This window comes from Pollicipes pollicipes, unplaced genomic scaffold (genome assembly GCF_011947565.3).
Source record: "Pollicipes pollicipes isolate AB1234 unplaced genomic scaffold, Ppol_2.1 Scaffold_5724;HRSCAF=6776_pilon_pilon_pilon, whole genome shotgun sequence".
Lineage (NCBI taxonomy): Eukaryota > Metazoa > Arthropoda > Thecostraca > Pollicipedomorpha > Pollicipedidae > Pollicipes > Pollicipes pollicipes.
The window spans coordinates 41,577,784-41,587,375 of record NW_023596746.1 but is presented as its reverse complement, the minus strand read 5'-3'; positions in this window follow the sequence as shown (position 1 = coordinate 41,587,375).

Below are 9,592 nucleotides of genomic sequence, written 5' to 3'. Positions count from 1 at the left end.
AGCCCCTCAAACCTGTGCCTTGTGTAACCGGGCTGCCATGGGCAGGTAGCTGTGGGGTGTGCTGGGCCCCGTCCGCCGGAATGGGGATGGTAGGGAGCGGCGGAGACCCGCAGGTGGTGCGGGAGGACAGCCCCCGTCACAAATAGCCAGCCTAAGCTGCCTCGCCCTCGCCGTCCGCCGTGCCTGAGCGCCGCATTGTCCACGTCCCTTTCTCGGGGCTCATTTCGGACCCCGGGTGGACGGGGAGACCGTTTGTGTGCATCGGTAGGCCGCGGCACCGCCGCTGACGCACGTATCAACAGCTGTCCGGTGACTGGGGGGGGGGGGGGGGGGGGGCACTGTGACGGGCGACGGTGTCCGGGAGGGGCACTGTCAACCCCCGCGAAGGAGACAGGAGTCAGGCGTGTCTCGTCAGCTACGCCGGTCCGTGCAGTCTGGCGGTAGACAACGCTGCCTGCAAAAAGAAAAACTGGGATGGTGTGCAGTTTAGACGCCGCCAAGGCCTTGGACGCATGCAAATATCCCGCCGGCGTCGCCCTGAGACCGTTTCATCATATTACTCCAGTCAGATACTTGTTTCGACCTATGGCGAGCAGAGGACGCGAGCTATGAATCCGTCATCCAAGGAGCTATGCAATATGCATGACGCATCATTATGTCACTCACTCCACAGTGTGCAACTCCACAGGTCTCCAAATGTGAAAGATGGCGCCGAGCTCCCTACCCGCCGTAAATTATCAGCATTCAAGCGCACGTGCCTAACATGACAATGCTCGCTGCAAGGTCCAGGTTCTTACCAGCTTTCAGGCCTCCCAGTCATCCAAGATAGCGTGGTATCCTGACGTTGACGGGCTGCCAAAGTTAATTCGTGCTTAATCTTCTGTAATCACAGGTCTTGTCAGCATTCCGCTTCCGGTGTCGAACTTGGCGAATGTATCTGTTGAGATAAATTCCTTCTACAGCGCTTAAAAAACAATCCACGCGGTGTATGCACCTATTCCTGCCGTATGGGATCGGTGCTGACCCTTGCCGCCGTGGAATGCAATTTCACATAGCACAGCAACACCAGCCACCACACAAACTCGTCAGCATCCAGGTGTTCTGCAAACATGACACACCTACGATATGTGTTCAGCTCTAGTTCTACCAAAATTGTTCCAAAATATGTGAGCTGTAACGTGATTGGGTCTACCAGCAAATGGCACCAAGTGCATACTTGCAATGCGTGCTTAATAAGATAGAACTACTTCTTAAGCTGCGTAGCATCATCAGTGCCCCTCTTCTTGTAGATACGCTGAAGTGGGGCACACAACGTGGTCTCACTAAGTCAGTTTTCGAAATTAACGATATGCCATTTTTCCGTAGAACACATCCCAAACGAATCAAGACAAATAAAACGATTGCGTGTGTAACGTGGTCAGAAGCGTGTGTAACGTATGACGTATGTAAGGTAACGAGGAGCTTATTTGCTAAATAGTGAAATTAAGCTTAGCCTTTACATTCAACCATCGGGACGTTAGACGGGAAGGTTGAGACTTCAACTTCGATAAGTTTTCTTCAAATGCGTTTTCAACGACGGATAGCCAGATGGGGATGCTTAACGTGCCAGAAGGCTGAGAGGCATACATTTGAAAGCATTTAGGTCAGCCCCAATTGTGCTATGATAACACTAACCTTCGATTAAGGCTCGCGGCCCGCTGGACCCGATTAAAAAGGACAAGCTGAAATCCACAAGTCAGGGATAATCCGCCTTCGTATCAAAAACGAGCGACAGACCGGAATATGTCAGTGAACTGAACACCCCGCTGGAAGAGGGCAGATGTGCTCACAGCTGCGCACTGACCCACGCGGGAGGGACGCGGGAGAGACGCGGGAGACAGACTGACAGCAGAAGACTGACGAGTGCTGACGGTCGGGACTGAGCACGACTTTCGATGCGGCTGGGGCGCACAGCGCGCGGAACACCCCGACGACCCTTCCCGTCGGTGGTCGGCAGCTGGGTCGCCCCCCCCCCCCCCCGCCGGCGGTCGGCGCCTCCGCGGCGCCTCCAGTGCCAGTTTTTGTGGCGGCTCGTAATCAATCCGGCATTCCGGGACGTCATATATTTCCCCAGAACGCGCCCGGCGGCGGCGTGGACACGACCGAGTATTGTCGGCCGTTTTTTCGCCGTCTCGCCTGGGCGCACGGCTGCACGGGCCGCCGCGCCGGTGCGCCGGCATCAGACGCGCGTGCCGGTCGTTGTGCAAGCCACAGCGTCTGGGCTCGCTTGGTACGCGCCGGCCGTCCAGCCCCGACGCGTGCCGTCGCGTCGGCACCGACGTGCTACATGTGCAGTCTGGCACGCGGCCGTCGGCGGCGGCGGCGGTGGCTGTGGCGGTGGCACGCTTGGTCAGACGAGTCTGCCGCCGCCGCCGGCGGCCCGCACGCCTTCCATTCACGGCAGCGTCTGCGGCCGCCGCCAGCGCCCAAGGCCAGCGGGCAGCAAGGGCACGCCGGCCGGCCGGCCACCTCGCACCCGTGCCCCTGTTGCGCGGTGCCCTGCCGGCCGTGGCTCACACCTGTGACCGAGAGCCTGTTTGCGGCGGGCGCCGCTGATTTCTGGTACACCACGGCGATGATGAGGGCGGCGGTTCGGCGGCCGGTCCGGCACGGCGCCGGCGGTGACGCGGCCGCCGAGGCTCGGCGCCGGCCGCAGCCCGCGGCGCCCCGAGTAACGCCGCTCAGGTGATCGCGGCCCGCGCCGAGGCTATCAGAGCGCTCTGGTCGGGTCAGGGCACGGCGCCGCCGGTCGAGTCATCTCGTGACATTCGTGGATGGAGTTCAGGTGGGACGGGTGTGTGCGATTTATGTTGGATTTAATCATTGCCTAATGAGATTCGGACAGATATATCACATATGGTCGAGGCAGAGTGATTCAGGCGGACATTATGTAACCTCTGCAATGTTATTTAAGCTCTGATCGCTGTGAGCTCTTTGACATTACTGATAACGAGTTTGAGATAAGAAGCTGCATTTGAAACACAATTTAGACTGTTGCAGCATGACCTCTGCATGCGATTCAGACATGGACTTAACCACGCCTTATGTGCTACCGGGGCCCGTTTCTGTTCCGGTGCCATATAATGTGACCAAAACACAAAAATTGCCCGACCTGCCCATAGATAACTCGGGTCCTGATCTCATCAAGCCCGTGGGTGGATACTTCCATAGATTCAGGCTGGGATTAATTCATATCTGTCATCTGCAAAGCGACATCTGAATGCCATTCAAGCAGGGCCATATTGCAATGGGATTTGGACTGTCATGAGATGTAATCGGCTGACATGTGGTCTGCTCCCGGAACAGGCGAATAAAACGATCGCGCAAGTCACTTCAATGCTTCACAGCCACGAACACTCCGCTGACCATGTTCGAGCGGCGTGCAGGGTTTATTCAGTAATCAATAATGGCATACGTTTAATGCAAAAAAGAACATGCCCCCCATTCTTGCTGCCCTGCTGATCAACATGCGCTCATTAGATAAATGACGCGCCTCATTGGTGACGGCTCACGGACAGACAGCGACATTGTTGCTGTGCACCGAACTGTGTCACCTGTCACGCACGCACCATTCGTGGCACACTCCGATAGCAGGTCAGTGCCAGCGTCCTTGCCATGAGCATGCCGATGCTCTGGACCTTCAGTTACTGCGTCTGCTGCTCCGTCTAATAACGACCTCACGTGATCGCATGCTTGCGATGGACATAACCCGTCCCATTCGTTCGCGTGACATTCTTCAAAACGGCTGGAGAATGTAAAAAGGCTACCGTGCCAAACCTCCCGGTTGATCAATATGACATATTTCATACGTGTGGATACGGCTAACCTTCCATGACGGCTGCACCGCAACCGATGACACGCCCACACGCATGCACATAAGGACAGCAGGACGTTTTGTGCGGCATGTGCGAGCGAGGAGAGAACAGGCATCAACTCATGCAGATAATGCCCAATATCGAGCTCTCGCTTTTGAGCCCGCTGCCCTCAAAAGCACGGAAAGAGCCGCCAGACTTTTAGTGAGCGATGCTGACAAAGTTGGTGGTTTCGGCTGTCTTCAAGCACCCAGGATTGGCAACAGGATTACCTTTGATAGCCTAAACAGCATTATACATTTTTCCATAAGCTCCATACAAACAAGCCGCTTTTATCGACTAGAAACTGGATGCTTAACGACAAAATGCGTTTATTTTCTACCTGACGTCGACTGCTCGTTGTTCCCAGTTCTGCAAGAGTCAAGTGATAATCATTATGCACTGGTTGCACCTATATGTTATCAGCAGCATTTTCCCATCCATTACAAGCATGTGAACTCAGTGACACACAGAAAAGCCACGAGCAGAGGAGCAAAACTAAAAGGGCAAGTGCTTAAAAATGTCATGTCTCACCTGGCAGCAACGACCAAAACATTATATGCATTCTGGATTGGATCATATAAAGTGAAAGCTTGGATTGAAATGCAGAGATACTATTATCACAATGTATAGGACGCGGAATATTTTCTAGCAATATTGGCTCATATGCCGTGTTAAGCATCTCAATATTGCTCTTCAAGACAAGTGGTAACAAATGGACAATAGAGCCTTCAATCTTTTTTTTACTTTTACCCTTGACTGAACCGTATCCTGAAGCGAGCTGGAGGGTAGTCAACCAGCTTCGGCCCATTTTAGAGGATGAAATGCATTAAAGATGTATATCCAAACCTGATATTTTTGCACACCATTCTCGCCAGCTTCGCTGTTGACTTCCACTTACCGTTGTGGGTATTTTGTTTGGTGGCAGCTACCACTTCCTTCCCTGCGCAGCTTTCCAAAACCGCTTTATGTCAATTGATTTAGTGACCGTTGTCAACCCACTTGGTTAGCGTCAGTTGACTTATTCACGTTGGTTTCACAGCCTCTTGAAAATATCACTCATACTGTGAACTGTAGCTTCGTGTTTGAGCGATAAATTTGCTAATCTTACTCAATGTGCTTTATATTTTGATCAACAATGTGTATATTTGCTGATGCGGGCACCCTCCCGAGTATTTCTGTTCAGTAAAAGAGATACACTAATGCACCATGCATTAGTCTGTGCCTGTAGGGAAAATCACGCGCCAGCGGGCAGTTAATTTTGAGGTGGATAGCAGAGGGGGTTTTCAGAGGACCAAAGAGTGGCAGCTCCAACCAAACCCTACCTCACAAAACGTCGTTGACTAGGTAGGTAGGTAGGTAGGTAGTGGGTAGGTATCTAGTAGACCCAAGGCGGAGGGGTCCGTTCAGTGCATTAGTTTATCCTTCTTTTATGAGAATCAATGCGGGCAGAAGCTCGCCGCTGCAGCAACCGCATGCTAGTTCACTACTCACTTAACTTGGAAATTGCTAGCTATGCGTTTGGACCATTCACGACATCAATGAGCGGTAATGAGATACACTTTTGATGCACACAAATGAGGCATCTCTTAATCGGCAAATATTTTGGGTGGGTCATAACGCCAAAGAACTAGAGGACACTCACGTGTAGTTCTCATGACCTGAGCTCCCGCTCTCTGTGCGCAGTTTGTGAGGCCAGTTTCAAATAGGTGGCGTTTGCCGCTGCCCTGTCGACTAGGTGCTGACACATGGGTATGCACTAAAAATCGGACCATGTTGAGATACCTTGGTCTACACCGCGCGGTCGATTTCACGTCTTTACCTGCTCTGGTTGCTAAAATGTGAGATTAGTCCCTGAAAACACAGCTTTGAGCGGGTGGACGACTGGTTTGCACTTGAGCACGTCTGACTGGCTGTGATGATTTGTGATGTCAACAAAAATCAAGGGTCAAGGTCAAATCTGGTCTAGGTTTTGTTAGGCCAAGGTCAGGTTACTTCAGCAGATTATTTATTTTACTTGGACGTGAACAGATTGTCCGCGACCAATCGTGGCAAGCAGAAAATGAAAACAATGTGGAGAAATGCGTGAGGACGAATGAAAGCTAGACTGCGAACTGCGCATTACTGTATTTTGGAGAGCATATCGCGGTGCACGGCTTCACTGATATCGCTGTAACTCGGTGACCAGAATTGCTACCGATTATTTTGTCCCAGAATGTGCAGACCCATCATCGTAACGTGCAACAAATTTGATGGACCGAGGTAGTGTAGTGAAGTATGTATATATATATATATATATATATATATATATATATATGCACATTTACATATATATATATATATATCTATATCTATATCTATATCTATATACACTGTATATTCATAGTTCAATTTTCATTCGTGCGAGACGGCTCAGGGGTGACTTAGCGGTCAACCACGGACGCTTGGGCACAATCTGGTCAGGCAGACATCCCGTGGTCAGCTGGCCAGACCCAGACAGGCAGGCAGGCTGTGGTGAGTCGGCCAGACCCAGACAGGCAGACATCCCGTGGTGAGCCGGCCAGACCCAAACCCAGACCCAGATCCAGATCCAGACCCAGACAGGCAGGCAGCCTGCGGTGATCTGCAGAGCCTCGGCGGCGACCTGCGTGGACACGGACGAACCCCACTCAGCAGCGATCTGGCGGGGCTGGCGGTGCGGACTGATTCGCCGAAGCCTCGGCGGCGACCTGCGTGGACACGGACGAACCCCACTCAGCAGCGATCTGGCGGGGCTGGCGGTGCGGACTGATTCGCCGAAGCCGGCAGAGCGAACTAATCGGCTGCAGATGGCCGCCGGGCGGGGCTGCCGCGGTTCGTCTGCACACCTGGCCGGCCGGCTGCGTGGTGACTCGGCCGCCGATACACGGGGCGAGCGGCGGCCGCTCTGCAGACTGCGCGGCCCGCTGATACGTCGCCGCCATCTGGCGGTGCGGCCGGCGGTCGCGCGCCGCCCTCTTACCCGCTGGATCGGGCCGCCCAGCTGGGCACGTGACGCCCGACGGGTCGGGGCCTGACGTCACGATGCTCGGCCGCTCCCGTGTGCGTCACGCGGCATGTGCTGGCGGGTGCGTGACACTGCGGAGTGGAGCGGGCTGGTGGTCCGTGACGACCTCCGGGCCGCCGCGGGGAAATCCCTAATGAGGGCTGACAACTCCAGACAACGAGGCGGGAAATCTTCATCTAATATCTCTTGCTGCCTTACGGGAGGCTAGTGGCAGGTGGAGGCCAGTATGAGGGCGTCACCAACTGAGCAGGCTTTAATACTCGTGGGACAGAGCCTCAGGTTAGGACTTTGGAGCCGACCGGCTGTATACAAGCGCCAAACACATAAATCGGTCGTGTTTAAGGCGCGAATAAGTAATGCTGCCAGCTTGGTCTGATACCCGTGAGCCCATAGAGTATGCTCGTCTTAGCGTCAACTGGCTGGAAGCTTGTAGCTGGGAAAGCCGGACCGGGCTTTACCAGTCACGTTTGGGATGGGTATATTTCGAGCTACCGTCCTTGCCGTAATGCAGCTGTCAGCAACAAGTAGCACAAACAGTGAAGAAGCCTGCTCTGGCTACCGGGTCACAGTTGGTGGCCTGCTCACTGTCTAAAACATGTCGTTCCAGGGAATGTACATATCGTTGTCTGCGGGTCGCTGTATTTAACACTTCGACGCCGAGATCGCATACCATCCACGCCACCTGTGATTCTTCTGAACCGCGGGTCCATCAGGGAGCCCGCTCGATAAACGGCACCGATCGCTTTATACAGCCTATGTCATAATCAATAGATAGGTCATTTCTTCCCTGCTGGCGGTTGGACGAACAAGTCCAGTTGCTAATCTGCTACTTTCTCTGTCCCCCCCCCCCCCATATTCCTGCCAATCACTCTCATCAAGGCAGGACATAACAGCAAAGGGAGATTAGACGTGAGGGCAAGACAGCACATATGATGATGGCTGTCTCTTGACTGCCTGGTAATATATTCAACTTGTTAGTGAATATGCAATCCTTAACTTTCTCGCGTTTTTTTCATTGGTTCCAAAACTATTAGATTCATTTCTTGCACCAAACTGCGCTTTCGTCTGTGTGTACTGTACGTTGTTTTGAAGAATCAGTGGTTGTGGTAAGTATTTTAGCCCCAAAAGTAGCAAGATTGTACGGAGGCAGTCCGAGGGATCATACATGAACTACACAAACTGGTGAGTCACTGGCGTGTCACGACGCCGGCTTAACGTCATGTCACTGTAATTGCTTGTCTGTCAGATGACGTGTAATCTCCTTAGCAGCGAGCGGAGTTCCATATCGAAACGGGAGGCCCACAATAAGAAGCGAAACGTCCTATGGCATCTTGAAAGGCAAAAGTCAACAAAAGTGAAAATAATATCTGCACCTCAACTTTCATGCCTCATACAGTGCAGCGAGATGCGGCACGAACGACTCCCTAATTACGCTGCTGGACACAATTTTTTGACACTGTGCTGTCATTCCAAGGAGTGGGAACGCAAGCTGGTTGATCAGACGGGCTTTCTGCAGCATTGCAATGGTAACAATGTGTCAGCTCATCATTCCATTAACATGAGAAATTTACAACTTTAACTTGCGACGAGGCTGACGAGTTTCGAATCGGAACTGACTATTGCTCTGGGTACCCGGGTTTGCGGCGCAGAGCCGACATAAGTTGACATAGGAGAGACGGATAATCGTAGATGCATGCAGCTGGTTACGTGCTGCCTGAGCGCAAGCCAAGGAACTGCCCCCTGCATGGTGTTGCCAGACCCTAGTGTTTTTGAGGATCGCTACCAGATCTCGAAAGACAAAAACAAAAACAAAACAAAAAACTTGAAAAGAAACACAGCACCCTCGTTATGGGCTGCATGGGCGCCAAATGACCACTGCAGTGGATGCTCCCGAAAACCATAACACAGAAAAGGTACCGGTATAGATGCTCAGCTCGTTTGCTGTTACCAACATCCACGAAAATAGTGTGTTTTCCGCAGTACGTTGATCGCATTCAGCGAAAACGTAAATGGTTCCAAATTCACTGGCATTGTCGATTCAACTGAACGAGTCTTGCCAGGCCCAATGTCAGCCAATTTTGAGGCAAGACCAGTTCTGAATTGCGTGTAAACACCATATATCGGAGCACCATACTGCTCCTAAAACCCATGGAATGTGGACATTGCAATGTTTTAACAGAACCTATTGAGACGAGTCCCCAAAGACGACTGGATCCATTCGGGTGCGTGTCGGTTATTGACACTATGCTAGCACGACTGTTATCCCCTCGCCCGTCCCATGCCGTTAAAGGCTTCTTACTGCTAAGCTGGCGCTGATCAGTACGTTTGAGTCTACACGTGCCGTAGTACGTTGAGTCCACACGTGCCGTAGTATGTTTGAGTCCACACGTGCCGTAGTATGTTGAGTCCACACGTGCCGTAGTATGTTTGAGTCCACACGTGCCGTAGCATAGCACCACCGCAGCGGATCATCTGTGCGCGTCCAGCGAAGGAGGCGTCGCGTGTCACCCCGTCGACGCTTCAGACGCACCAAATGGCCGATGGACCTCACACTCCGAGCCGCCCTCGTGGAGTGCAGCACACGCTGCCGCATCAAGCGGCCATCGTGCAGAGAGGCTCCAGCGCCCAGCCGAGCCGCTGTTGCGCGGAAGGCCGA